Source organism: Sarcophilus harrisii, chromosome 1 (genome assembly GCF_902635505.1).
Source record: "Sarcophilus harrisii chromosome 1, mSarHar1.11, whole genome shotgun sequence".
Taxonomy (NCBI): domain Eukaryota; kingdom Metazoa; phylum Chordata; class Mammalia; order Dasyuromorphia; family Dasyuridae; genus Sarcophilus; species Sarcophilus harrisii.
The window spans coordinates 386,706,319-386,721,338 of NC_045426.1; the positions used below are offsets into that span (position 1 = coordinate 386,706,319).

A 15,020-nucleotide genomic window follows, 5' to 3' on the forward strand; every position below is an offset into this window, starting at 1 on the left:
GTTGATATATTTGGAAAAATAAAAAAAAACTATTAAAATAAAATTCAACATAATTTATTTCATTTATTATCTCACAAATTTAATTGTATTCATTTAAAAATTATTTTTTAAAAAGGGTACATTGTTTTCACTAAATAACCAAAGGGATCTATACACACAGAAAGAAGGTTAAGAATTCCTGCAATGATAACTTAAAAGATAATATTTATTTATCCTTTAGGATACTAAATTTTTAAACTTGGTATTTTCTTTGACTCTTCTTCAGCCCTTAATTCTTATCAGTTGCTATGTATTATTGATTCTATCTTCACACTACTTCCACTACATTAATGTAGATCCTGTTTCTTATTGGCCAGGACTACTGGAATAATTTATAGTTTCTTCCCTCTAAAACCCATCCTAATTCTTCCTAATGTACTAAGAGCCTTGTTCTTCAGGGAATGCAAAATATCTATCTGTTGCCAATCCATGTAGAGGCTTTGGTGAGTCTGATTCCAGAAGTATATGATGGAGGGTCCTTTGTCTCTTATTTCAGATCATGCACAGAGCATCTATTGTTTCCTGTCAGCTGAGTGCATGGAAATAAAGTCTTTTAATTGGATTCTGAACCAGAATTAAGTATGCATACAAAAGTTTCTGCTTCTCAGAAGAACCCTCTTTTCCTTGGTGGTTAATGAGACATGTACTACTACAAGAATCTGGATAGGACAGAAAGGCAGCAGTGACTGAAGAGGTACTAACCTGCTTTGTTGTAGTTCAAACATTTTTCAGTTTAGAGCTTGTAAAGTTCATGATAGTGTTTTGTTTTGTTTTGTTTTGAGTCAGAAGAATCACCAAGAGGATGGTCAAAAATGGAATACCTCATTTCCAGTCCTTCTCAGCCCTTAAATACCTTGATATGATTACATCATTGCAGCACATGATGTAAGTGTGAACTAACGAACCTTTACTTCACCATGCTAAGTACTAAGTATATGTATAGTAAAGAATCATCATCTCATCAATTCCACTGAGTTAACACCTTGTTGTAAGTATCCTTCTTTCAAGTATACTTCTCCAGAGTTCAGGCCCTCTACAATAAGTAGGAAAATGAAGCAGATGGATAAATGACTTGCCCAGCATCAAACACCTAGGAAGTGTCTGAGATCATATGTGAACTCAGGAAACTGACTTTTCATAACTCTAGGTCCAGTACTCTATACACTGTGCCACTTTCTTCCCTATTAGCCTGCAACTTGCTGCTAATTCTCCCTATCTAGACCCTATCTGCCATTGTTTAAAAAAATGTTTTATCTTTGTATGCATTCTTTTCTTATGTTAGATGAAAGTGTATTGAAGATAGAACCAACAACATTATGATCTGGTAAACTTCAAAAAGCTGGAAGATCAACTGAAATCTAATAACTGGAGTACAGATCAGAACCTTCTGGTTATGGTGGCAGCTGCTGAGGCTACTAAGGAGTGAGCTCTGAAGGGTGACCTACTTCACTCAACCTAGGTGTATACTAATTAGGCACTAAAATATAATGTCCTTCAAGCAACAGAGCATTTTGTCCATCAGCTATGTTACAGTCAGACTTTAATTAAGTTAAGAAACTTTAATTGTGAATTTTAAAATTTGAATCTACTTTCTCCAATCCCTGAAACAGTAGGGGAAAATGTGGTTCTGGTTTTGTATAAGGTTGTGTTTTGGTTCTTGTTAAGGCTTCTCAGTAAAGATTCCTGGAAAAATGCTAACTGATGTTAAATTGTTAAATTATATGAGAGAAATGTTACCTGCTCAGTCAATATGGGTGGAATACAATAGATGAAAACATGTAAATAATGTGTTGTTCATTTGTTTCAGTTGTGTACAGTTCTCCATGACTCCATTTGGGGTTTCCTTGGCAAGGACACTGGAGTGGTTTGTCATTTCCTTCTTCAGTTCATTTTACAAATGAGGAAACTGAAGCAAAATTTTGTAAAGTGATTTGCCCACAGGGTCACATAGCTAGTGTCTGAGATTCGCTTTGAACTCAGGTCTTCCTGATTTCAGGCCTGATAATCTATCTACTATGTCATATAGCTGCCTTTGTGAAAAATGGAACTAAAAAATCTGCTCCCAACCAGAGTAATCATGAGCACTCTAATGAAATAAATACTACCCTTGTTCTAGGGACCCAACATACTAGTGCAAGTGAGAATTGGAAATGAACTACACATTATGTGGTCTGCTAACATGTGAATCTACACATGACTACCCAGAACAAAAATCTTAAGTGGTTCCCCATGACTTCTGGATTAAAATGTCAACTCTTTAACATTGGCTGGCATTTGTGGCATACCGTAATCTGCTTCAGCCTAGCTTCTGCAGCTCCTTCTCTCCCTTTTTCTCATTCATTCATATTTACTTTTTTCTATCACTGAAACATGTTTGTATGTTGGAATTCTTTTCCTTCTTCAAGGTCCAATTAGGCTGCCAGTGCCCCTGTTAAGCCAACTCTGATCTCCCCAGAGAAAGTAATCACCATCTTAAATTTTTGGACCTCTCTCATGTACTATTGCATTCTACCTTGCATCATAACTTTTTGTGTTCACAAGTTTTATCCCTCCTATTAAATTTGAAGCTTTGGAGGAGAGTAGGCTATCACATTTTACCTTTAAATTCCTAAAAGCTTTCTAGTAGTTTGCTAAGTGTATAGTTGGCTTTTAAAAATGATATGAGTCAAATTTGAAATTTAAAATTGAAGCCATTAAAAGGCTTATAGTATGAAAAACCTGACTTTGAAAAGTTTGTTAATTTAATATTTAGTTTACCTAATTAATGATATCACATTCATCAATAATCCTTTATGTATAACATAAAATAGAAGTCTCATAGATCATATTCATTTATTAAACAGGTTATCCTAAATATGCTATATGTTTATATGAATTATATTTTTAATCAATAGTATGGATAATTTATTTGAAGTAATAGATACAATAATTTCTCTCATAGAAATTAATCTCTAGATCATAGAAGAAGACTGAGCTTTTTATTATATAAATACAGGTTATAAAGATGCTGATTTGTTAGATTATAATAAACATGGCCAAACTGAAAACTTTAAGAGATGTTGCCTATTTGATTTTGAGTCTAAGGCTATATCTTATATATGAAATTTACTGCTGAATTTTCAATTTTTTTCTCTTTCTCTTGTAGACATAGAGCCTGGTCCCTGGGTTCTTATACATCCTTTTCACTGATTGAATTCAAAGGAAGCAAGGAGGTTGTAAGATTAGGCCAATAGTTTTCCATTTGCCATTGGAAAAATGATTTAATCACATTAGGGACTATCAGGAATGACAGAAATGTAAATATTCCTTGGGCAAGATAAAGATAAATAATGTTCTATTGCCAGTTTTTCCATGGAGATAAAATAACAAAATTAATAAATAACACCTGACCATATTCTCTTTCAGCTAAAGAGTAAAGGTATGAGCAAAACACAGAATGTGAAAATAACAGCTAACATTCATCTTAGGCTGATCTATAAATTGTGTCATTTACTGATCTTTGGCATATGGTCTATTCTCAGAGACAAAAGTGGTTAGTCAAATACATTCAAACTTTTTTTTTCCTTTAACAAATTTGTTTCCCCCCACCTTTTTTTTTTCTCTGCTCAGAGAAAAACACAAGATTAAAAATGGTGTGTGTGTGTGTGTGTCTTTGAATGTCTTTCATGGAATATGAAAAAGGAAAATTTCCTGACCATCCACTTTCCAATTTCTGAGTCATTGCCTATCCTGCTAAATTGCTTAATATTTCCTATAGTGGACCTGTGACCTGGAATCTTTATGCAAGATTAATGGGAAAGCAAATGGGAATTAGTATTGGGGTGGGTTGCTCTGCAGCTCTCTCTTTTATCTAGCACTCCACCTGTTTTTTACAATTATGCTTTCATTAGTTTCTGAATTCAGAGATCCTACAAAAGACCTTTCCTTTCCCTCATCTCCATTTCCTCCCTCACGCCCACCTCATCTCCACACTGACACTCCCCCTCCAAGCCCACCAAAAATTATCAGACTCACTCTGCCTCTAACTGACATGCTGACAGGAAATTATTACACGTCATTACACTTCTTAAAACACAATTTACCCAGCCTTTGCAAATTATTCTCCAGTGTATGTGAAGGGGTAATGGAAACTGTCGATTTCACTTATACTTGTCACTCGTACTTTCTTCTGGACAATGAACAATTTATGTTTTCTCTCTCTCAAAAAAAAAAAAAACCCACAATCTTTTGAAATATAAAAAAGCAACTTCTACAAGGGAAAATAGAAATTAATCTCTTTGCCACTTCTTTTTTCATTTGATTGTCTCAACCACAAAGTTATCAATGTATATTTTCACTAGTCCTTCCATGTTTCTCATTTGCATATCTTTATTTATTGGTACTTCTGTGTAAAAAGGCCGAGCTCAGATAGATCTATCCCCTATTTGGAATAGCCTGCCAGCTTCCATCTCACCCACACATCTTAAACCTTATTGTCTGACATATACAGTCTGTCTAAAGTGTCTTTCTCTCCACTTCCTCACTGGAACACCTTCTTCACCCATCCCTTTGCTACCACTTGTGTCTGTGAGACTCTATCATCCAGCCATTTGTCTTTGGGCCTTGTCTGAAATAATTTGAACTGCCAAATCTCAAAATGAATAGGTTTTGTTAACACAAAAGGCTAAGGAACTAGTTGGAAATTTTAAAGAGCTCACCATCCCCAACTTTTAACTGATCATATTGTTCCTCATTCAGGCATTCTTCTGTCAACCTTATTCCGCCTCAATGGGAGAAGGATGATGAATTGTTTGGTTACTGGAGGCAGAGAAAAAGAAATCCTGTGCTAGGGTCTGGGAATTGGTTACGTACTTCTGCGGAGCTTCAACCTCATAATCGCTCTCAGCAACTTGGCTTCCTTGATTTATAAACTGAGGTGGTGATTAATGATCTTTTAAGTGAACAAGGCAGGCCGAAGCCTCACCAACAGGACCACTCCAACACACTGACGATCATTTGTAGGGGAAGAATAACAGCCTTTGCATTTAGGTAACTGAGACAGCTTCTGAGCAACTCCCAGTCTGCATTCACCAACATTAATCAGCTGTATAGTTTGCCTATTTTTGACATCATTCCTTGAGACCATACCTCTTCAGGTCAGCAGCTGGCAACAGGATTTAAATAGAGTTGTAAATGTGAGAGATCTGGAATTCTCCTTCTAGGGGAAGTAAAAACAGTGGGGGAGGGGCTAGTGAATCTGTGTCACTGTAAATAGAGCCTCCAAATTACTCAGAACCAGGAAAAAAAAAGTATATGAGTGTGCATATGTATATGTATGTGTGCATATATGCACATATACATACATAGATAGATCGTAGATATGAATAGAGATAAAAAATATAGATGTATAGAGATAAACAAAAACAAATATCTTCTCCCTGCTGGGCCTTGAGCTTCATGTAAATGCCATTTTCTAGTTGTCTGGTCTTACCATCCACATCACTCTGTTTTGACCCTTCTGGTTTCAATCCCTGTAGAAAGTGTTCAGTCTTCTATCTAGCTCCTGAACACCTTCAATTCAAATATGCCTGAGGTCATATTTGTTCTTCTTTGGAGCAAAGTTAGAATTCTTCCCTTCTGGGTTATGCTGAACTTGAAATGTTTTAATGAAACCTTGGCACTAGAAGTTTTTACTATTTGAGGATGTGCCCAAAGATAATTAATGAAAATTGACAGAAACACTGACAGTAAGTGCTCACTGTACACTCCATCGTGTTATCTTCCTTTCTTGCCCAAATTTTGACTCCTCAGTCATTCACTTTATTCACCTCTTCTTGCCCTGCTGGGTCCCACAACTAAGTGGACTTGCTGATCTCTGAGACTGGGATTGTGTAAATTGCCTCTGTAGCAAGCCCAGGGAAAAGAGCCTTTTTATCCATCATTTTTGAAAGAAGAGAAAAAGAAACAAACAAACAAACAAATACAAACATTGTTTTCTGTTGATTACAAGATAATATTCATGAAAATAATAATTATAATTGAAGTCAATGTTGCTGACAAGCAATAAACACAAAGTAGAACCCAAACAGTTTTGCTATAGTTGTGCTAGAGAAGGATCAATAGTGGAAAACTAACTTTGGCTAAACAGGGAGCTTTCAGCTCTCCCTAGGGGAAAATTCGGAAATACTTTCAATCTGGTCAGAACTCCAGGGAAAACTTTAATGTGTCTAAAAAAGGAGGGGCCATGGGGAAGTTAAGTCTCACATATTTATTTTCTGAAATTTAGTGTTAATGAACTAGACCTTTTGCTCTAATATTTGTAATGCTTTCTTCTCAAGCCTTTTACAAGGAAAGAGAAATGCAACTAATAAATTATTGCATGGCTCAGGCTATCTACAGATAGTTGATATCACCCTCTTTTAGACAAGTCTGTGAATGTGGGCTTTTGTGAAATGCTAACTGAATGTCCCAAACAACAGGGTTTTTTTTTTTTGGTTAGGTTTTTTTTTTTTTTTTTTTTTTTTTTTTTTTTTTTTTTTTTTTTTTTAAGGAAGGCACTTAGAGCTGTTTGAAAACTACCAACACAGAATTCCACATTGAGCAAATATGCTAGCAAATATCCCAGAGACCAAGGGAGTGAATATCCTTATGCAAACAGCTTTTACTGCATCAAAGATAAGGGGGAAAAATGAATGAACTTGCATTGAAGATAGGACTTAATCTGTGATAGGAAGTCACTTCACCAATGTAAATTATTTTAGTTCTTTGTTTCAGACCTTTGAGACCTGTGGCCTAGACTAATGAGTCTGAACACTGATTTAGTGATACATTAAATCATCTCAAGGTTTAATATTAGTAAAAGAAGGCTGATTTTAGTACCCTTCAATTAAAAGTGATGTGGATGGGTTTATGATTTTATTCATGTGGGATGGAGAATGAAATCCTTCCTTGCTTTCTTATCTTGCACAACTTTTTTTCTTTTCCTCTCATCAATCTTCTACCAGGGATCCACTGAAGGTACTGAAAGACCTTCCTTAATCTGTTAGTCAGTCAGTCAGTAAGCATTTATTAAGTGCCTACTGTGTACCAGACACTGTGCTAAGTGCTGGATTCAAAAAGCAGCAAAGGACATTCACTGCCTTCAAGGGACTCAGAGTCTAGATCTCTTAATTCTATGTAGATAGCAAGAGAATATCTTTCATCAATGACTAATTCTTGCTATATTATCTCTCCATTCCCCTTTTTTGGCCATACTTCTTTCTGATGGGGTTATTTATATAGTTGATCATTTGTGAATAAATGCTGTTAATCTGTCACAACTTATCCATGTTCACTAAGTGCCTCTGCATTCCATTTTGAATTATTTGCAATGTTAAGTTTTCAAAAAGTGTGATAATTTGCCTCTTAAAAGTGTATATCAAAGTAAAAGGGGAAAAATAATTTTAAAAAAAACAACCTTTGTTTCAGAAAGAAGTTGCACTCAGTAAGCCAATGTTGATGGAATTCCTGCTGCATAATTAACACTGTGCTAGGCACTTTAGATACAAAGATAAAAAGAAAATAATTCCTTCAATAAAAGAGCATATATTCTACTGAGCTAATTTTTAAAACTACATTATAAAAAGCTATAATTTTTTTTTTAAATCCAAACCTGGATTTTCATGTGTGTTTGGAACTTCTAGTAAGGAAAACTCCACTATCAATAAAGATCATCAACTCTATAATGTATAGTTTGGGATTTATGGGAACTAATAGAAAGTATATGGCTTTACCAGTCATACAAATAGTATGTTTTAGTGGCTGGATTTAAAACTTAGCCTTCTTGACTCTGAATCCAGATTGCTATCAGTTATATACTACATTTCCTCAGAGGAGAGAGTTCTAGGTAAATCAATACTTTTGGAGAAAAAGAAGTATATTTAAATTAAGCAATAATCAATTTTTAAGACTACAGAATGACTAGGAATAACTGGGTGTTTAGAAGCCCAAATTCAAAAGCTATCTGAAATATTTGAAGCACATGGATTTAAAAAATAATTTCTTGAAAGTCAGTTCAGAGAAATTTGTTATATTCTTTAAATTTATGGCTGTACTTTGGAGATTTGATAATAGACTGCTCAGACCAACTGTATTGATCTAAGATCTTATATTTCTATTGCTTGAGAGACAGAAAAAGAGAAAAATATGGAAACAAAGGAGAAGACCTAAGAACAAAATCTGCAGGAATCATTGCATTTCCTAACACAAGATGAAACTGTTGCAGGACTTCAAAACTTGCAGGAATTATTGGATTCCTGGCACATGAACTAATGGACAATGGATTCCTTTTGGACTGTTTCTAGGACTTATTTATGGACATGTATAAATCCTCATGTTGATTCATGTTACTTGTTACATTACTACTAGCCTGTGTTATGTTACTGTGTGCTTATGTAATTTATGTAATTATGTGAAATACCTCTCATATTGATGGATTTATATATACCTGTTTCAAATGAGCCCTTTCAGAAACTCGCTAATCTGATTTGTTTTCCCATTTCCTTTGATGTTTTCATCTCCCTTCCTGAGAAGTCAGGGAGGGTATGACTATCTCCTTTTTAATGGTGTTTTCACTCCTTTTTTGAGCATTCAGGGAAGGCATGATCACCTTCTTTTTTGAGGTTCTTACCTCCTTGAGAAGTCAGGGAGGTCATGATGACCTATGTTCAAAATCAAAAGAAAGCAGGAGATGTTAGGATTCTTACAAGATGCTAAGTTGGTTGTCTAATTTTTGCATGGTGCTTAATAGTTCTCTGGTTCACTAAGTTCTGCAAGAGTTCACACCTTTCATACCTTTAAGAGTTCACACCTCTAAAAGAGTATATAAAAGGGCAAGCCCACTTGGAGCTTCAGGAGATTCAGAACCAGTATTCAGTCAAGAGATTTACAAGTCCAGGAGATTCACAAGTTAGAAAAACAAGCCCACTACAAAGGACAAGCCTACTAGAGGAGGAGCCCACTAGAAGGGGACCTCACTAGAGGAGGCAAAATAGATTCATTCCATATTCTACCTTTGTGCTGGCTGGAGGCTTTGGATTCAGAGGGACAAGAGGCTGAAGCTGGCAGAGGCAAAAGACTAGTGGCAAGAACTCTTGGAAGCAAGGAGACAGATAAGCTTCTAAGAAGGCTAACAGGGCTATTTTGAAGGAGACAATAAAGGATCTGAACTTTTAGCTCCTGACTGCATTTGAGATGATTATTACTTTAAACTGAAACTAAGGCTGCCTCCAGAAGCCCCCAAGAAACTTGCTCACAAAGAACATTATATTTTAGAGAAGAAAATTACACTATACTCAGAAAGTCACAACAAGTTTTGTCCAGGTTCTAAACATGTACTTGCTATAGATTTCCAATCACTAGGGGTTAAAATTTCATAAGCCAAATTCTTTAATAACATTTTAACATAAGATGATGTAGATCAATAAAGAGTGCAAGCCTTTTTCAGGTCTTTGATAATTTCTAGATTAAAAGGAGTGTATCTTCTCCTTTCTTGACTTGAAGAGTTAAGCTGTTCATTTACAGGATAAATTTCTATTCTCAAATCAGCTGTATTCTACCCTTCCTCTTTGGCTTTAAGTAGTGCCTTTTGTACTTGAGTAATGGGCGGGAAGGAGAAAGGAAGGAGGGGAGGTTTCTGGGGGAGGGAGGTGCTGGTGATATTAGTGTCCCACCCACTCCTCCTTCTCCCTTCACCCAGGAAGGTGAAGTTGTTGGGGGAGGGTCAAGAGCCTACTCAGATTTAGACAGAGTTGAAGCTGGGCTGTGAAAGTAAGAATCACCAGGCCCTTTAAGTTCACTTAACTTCCCATGCCTTTCAGCTATTTTATCAGTACCATTCCCCTTCTCTCCCTCTTTCTTTTCATTCTTTCTTGTCTGGTTGTTCTCCTCAGAACTTTTCTTTTTTTTATAACTTGCAGGATTCTTTAAGGCTAGTTCTATTATGTTGTATATATAAAATGTTTCCTTAGAAATTCAATCAGGACCATTTTCATTGTAATATTCACATAGTTGATCTCCTACTAGTTTCCAATTATCTTCTGCTATTTCTTCTTCCTTGAAGAACCAAGGGGACATCCATTCTAATGTTTCCAAGAGTCCACCAATCTGCTCCCAAGTTACAAGCAAACCTTACCTCTTTATTAGTCTAAGTATGCTTTCTATAGAGCTCCCTTGGGGTGGAGGAAATATTTTCCTAATATCTGCCCCATTTCAGTTAGAAAACAAAAGTTACCAGTTTACCAGCCTTTCTCCTCTTTATCCTTCTGCCAACTGACTCTGACTTCTCTTTCCCAGCCCTGCAATACTTCCTACTATTACCTTACTACCACCCATTCAGCAGGCATCAATCATGAGGAGAGCCATCATCTAAATATATGCTAATAGAGTCATTATCTTACATCAAATAGGTAATTAGTCTTAAATGCTCTCTTGTCTTATTCAAGCACATATTTTTTAGAGTTTCAGCCCTCTACAGAAAGTATCGCACTTACTAGGATATCTTATAATATTTCTCTTTGGGAAACTGCTGGTTTTTGATTACATACATACATATATATATATAATTAAAACTATTTCTTTATTTTCTTTCTTTTTCATCATATGATTTAAAGCTTTATTGATTTTGTGACTCTTAAAAACATTTTTGTTTTTCATTTAGTCTGTTTTAAATTTGTTTTTGCTACTTTTCTGATTATAAACCTACTTAATTCTTTAATTAATCTTTTTTAATTTTTTGAACATATGTAATCAGTGATATGATTTTCCTTTTACTGTTGCATTAGATTCATAACAAAAATTTATATATATATAAATATATGTATATATTTATGCATATATTTTATTAAAATTTTCATACTAATATGATGTATTCTTTAATTAATTAATTTATTTTTTAGAATGTCACAAATTTTATTTGCATTTAATTGTGCATATTTTTCTTGGGTTCTTGTACTATCATTTTTATTGGTATAGTAAGTAAATAATGCATTTAATATTGCAGATCATTTACATTTCTCTATAATTTTTCTGTGCTGTAGTACACATTATATATTTCAAAATATCTTGTGTTAAAGAAAAAGATGCATATTCTTTAATAGTTATTACCCAAGTCTTTTGGTTCTAGCTTCTTCAATAGCTAGTTCAGTATTCTCTCCCTTTTCCTCAAACTCTATCAGCCAGTTATATCATCAGGATTTGGATGATGTGTCAGGAAAGTTCTTTAGAAAGAGACTGTACAGCTGTGTAGAAATTCTAAACTTAGCTCTGGTCTCCTACCACATGCTGAAGAGGAGCAAGCTCATTGGTTGCCTGCAGAGATGTTCAAAAATCCTTGTTAGTTTCAGTTGGGTTTGCTTTATTTCATTAGTTTCTGGGAAATCTCAGTGAATTCTGAGTGATGGGAAAGGAGTCTCTAACTTTTAAAATTTTGAAATTTTAAAAGAATGTCACATGAATTTGGTTGTATCTCAGGTCAAGTGTTTTAGTCAGCCTAATATTTCAACTTTGTTCTCTCTTCTCTTCTAATCTCATTTCTGTCTCTCTCATTACTTTTTCCTATCTGTCTGTCTGTCTGTCTGTGTGCCTGCTGCTTCTGTTTCTCTCTGTCTCTTTCCTATACCTATACACTAGCTGGTTCAATGTTTCTTACATTATTTTTCCTTGATCATTTGGTTACTTGTATTTGATATGATCTACAATTTCGTCTTTCCATTATTAGCCTTTTGACTGTGTTTTAATACTTTTTAAGGTCTCTTGGAGATATTAGCTTTTGGTTTTTGTTTTGTTTTGTTTTGTTTTTTTCATTTTAATTTTCAAGAAGTCTGTTACTTGGATAAGATTTTAGGCTTCTTGTGAGCTATTCTCCTTTCAAGTCATTCCTCCAAAGTTCATATTAATTTTCCAATTCTTTCCTCTGTGAAGCACTCTCATTTCACTTATAAAATCATTTTTTTCATTTCTTTTATAACTCCCATTTCATTTCTTCAGGATTTCTAATGGACAAAACAAGAGAAATGTATACATAGAAAATAAAATAGACAATTCTGACTAATTTAAATTGAAAAGTCTTTTTACAGCAGAAAGTACAAGGTCATTCTTCCAAAGATGTATGATCAAAGGATATAAACTTAGTATTTTCAAAAAAGAAGAGCAACCAGTTGAAAAATATTTGTAAATTATTATCAATTACAAGGAAATGCAAATTAGAACAACTCCCTTTCTTTCCCTTTCTTTCTTTCATTTACTTCCCTTTCCTTCTGTTCCCTTCTAATAGCACATTTCAAAATTATCAGATTTACAAAGATGACAAAAGTGCAGTTATTAGAGGGGCTAGAGGAGGAAAGGCATACTAATGTGAATCATAAATAAAATTTGAATAAACTGCTAAAATATATTATTAATCCTAAGAAATGGTAAATTTAAAATATTAAAGGAAACCTTGGAATACTTAGTTGATCTAAGTTAAAGAAAGCAGAAACAATGACCCCAATTATTTAAATTAAATGAATGTGAAGAGGCAAAAATAAATAAATCAAATAAATGGTGAATATCAATATCATACAAGGACTTTAAAGAATATAGCTTTTTTTCTCTGTTAATAATAAAATAAATGTGCTTGAAAAGGTTAGGTAGAAGATTCCTTGGCAAAGTTGATTTTTGGAAAGTATAAATTGTGTAAAAAAGTTTAAAAAATCAATTTTAAAAATAAGAAACAATAGTAAATATACACATTTGTATAGTGCTGTTTAAAGTTTACAAAATATTTTCTTAGAATCAACCCTATAACTTAGGTATTATACTTTTTTTCTGAATATGTAATCCTGATCTTCACAGATCTTATGTGTCTTAAAACTACCAAGATTCTGAGACAGGATTTGAATCCAAGTTTATCCTGTGTTCATTCCAACAACTCCCTTTACCCTCATATATTTCCTATCTCAGATTCACCAGAATATCTAATTTATTTTCTTTCTTTCAAATCACTTAACTTCCTTAATCACAGTCTAGTTGTTCAAGGCACACAATCAAAATCTTTCAAAGCCTCCATATTGATTAGTAAATTTCAAACTATTTTGTCTAGCTTTCATGTTCTCTGTACCCCTAATCTGTTACTACCTCATATTACCAGGTTCATCTCATAGAATTCATATTTTCTATGCTATCTCTAAATTGTAACACTGTTTCCAGAATATGGCCTGTATTTTCTACCTGTTTCTTTGTACTAATTGTTCCCCATATCTAAAATACATTTCTCATTAGTATGAGAGGGCCTAAGTACAATTACATAACCACAATTATATTGGGGAAATCACTTAAACTTCTTGAATTTCAGTATTCTAATATATAAAATGAAGATGTTTGACTAAATGAAACTTTGGAACCCTGCTAAAATGCTACTTCCTCCAAGAACCTTTTCTAATTTCTCCATTTAAAATGACTTTTTATCCCGTAGCCCTCATATTGAACTTTCTTTATAACATTTGTTATAGTGACCAAGAGATAAAATGGTAATAATAATAAGAACAATAATAATAATAATAATAATGGTATGTGAGGTGATGCCTAGATAGAACCAGCTCTTAAAGAGCTCTTCAATTTAACTTATTTGACAAATAATTTCCAAATAGATATGTCAATTCTGCAACAACAACAACAAAATATATGGCAAAAATTCTAACATCAGGCTTGAAGGCTTAACAGTGGAGTAGCCAAAATGAGTCCCTACATAATTGTCAAATAATACTGAAGGTCTACAGTGGTTGTTTAATACTCAGTAAACGAAAATTAAACCAAAAAATGTTATAGGGAAACATGAAAAAAATGGTTGATTTCATGATTCAAAAGGCAATGTCCTTGGCAATCTCAATATTTCACACCTGATGCTCTAGTAACTAATTATAAAAAACAAAACAAAGAAACAAAAACCTACGTAAGCTATATCCATAATGCATTGCCTGTTTTGAAGCTCTTTGTCTGATTCATATATTATCATTATTTATATATCCTTTGCTTGAGTAAGTTGTTCTATAATTATCATGTTACAAATATTTTAACCTATGGAAACTTCCTATGAGTACATATTATACAGAGCCTTACTTCAAAGAATGTAGCTATTACATGAGACCACCTATGTGAGTATTTACTTGTTAAAAATGTAATTGCTTCCTGTATCACATTCACTGTTGCTATTATTAATTTGTCTTTCCTCCATGCTTCATCTGATATGGATTTTGATCATGATTATGTGATATGAAGCATGTGTATAAGATCTGGAATTCTAGAGGCACTTATCAAAACCTAAATAGGCATAGAACTAATTGGATAGTTGCAAATATTGTTATTAAGATGGAAATTGATAACTGGCTGCTTTATATTTATGCAGTTAGTACAATAAGTCTTTCAGTGATTTTAATCAATAGAACTCAAAGAACCTATAGTTGTTTCTTAATATTTTCCTGAGAACTGATTTTGTTCTACACTGGTTCTTCTATTGTATTATATTCTATTGTAGTGGATTCATGGATACAAAAAAAAAAAAAAAAAAAAAGGCTCCATAGTAATTGACATTGGTTTAGATGGCGATATTTATCCCCCCCGCCCCCATCCCCACTAAATCAGTAACCTGCCAAATAAAGGGACAGTGGTTGCTGGCTAATGACTGTGGTTCTATATGTGGAACATCTGAACACTGAAACATTTAGATTTATAGACATGGATAGGAAAAATGTACATGGTTATTTGGTGTTTTAGTCAATAATCCGTAATCACCTTGATGAAAAAAGATTGAATTTGCCTTTCTATATATCCTTATCACTTAGCAACTTACCTTGTACACAATCAGTGCTTAATAAATGCTTTTTGGCTATACTAGAAAAAGAGAGATAAAAGGCCAAATGATACTTCTAAGAAAATACTATTCTCATAATCCACAGTGATAAATATTCAGGGTTAGAGGATGGAAAGAA

The 15,020-nt window shown here is 33.9% G+C and overlaps 1 long non-coding RNA gene across 1 annotated transcript; it reads left to right on the plus strand.

The window, feature by feature from the left end:
• The first annotated feature begins 541 nt into the window (after positions 1–541).
• LOC116421265 lies at positions 542–1,563 on the plus strand. The gene is made up of 3 exons (XR_004231567.1): positions 542–733; positions 826–924; positions 1,322–1,563. It is a non-coding gene; the product is annotated as an uncharacterized LOC116421265 (long non-coding RNA).
• Positions 1,564–15,020: the final 13,457 nt, after the last annotated feature.